The sequence below is a fragment of the Octopus bimaculoides genome, chromosome 19 (genome assembly GCF_001194135.2).
Source record: "Octopus bimaculoides isolate UCB-OBI-ISO-001 chromosome 19, ASM119413v2, whole genome shotgun sequence".
NCBI classification, from domain to species: Eukaryota; Metazoa; Mollusca; class Cephalopoda; order Octopoda; family Octopodidae; genus Octopus; species Octopus bimaculoides.
The window spans coordinates 10,378,793-10,379,137 of NC_068999.1; positions in this window are offsets into that span (position 1 = coordinate 10,378,793).

Consider the following 345-nt stretch of genomic DNA (forward strand, 5'->3'; position numbering starts at 1 on the left):
ATTTAAATGAATCATGAAATGGGATACAGCTAAATACATTACATCTGAAAAAAATTATAAGAGATTGTTACGGATGGAACGCTCTTAATCAGGCCTGGCCAAAACGAATTACATTGCGGGCCACTATTTTGGGGGCCGATTGTATACTGACAGAATTGAAAGCATTTTGATTTCCTTTGCTATTGTTACAATAACGAATGAATGATCGTTGATTCAATATGAAATATTATCGTTGCAAAAACAGTAGTCTCTTTCTTTTTTACTTTTCATTACAATCTTTAATTTTTTTATAAAATTTTTAATATGTTTGTTTAAGTAAAACCACTTCAAGAAACTATCAAGTGG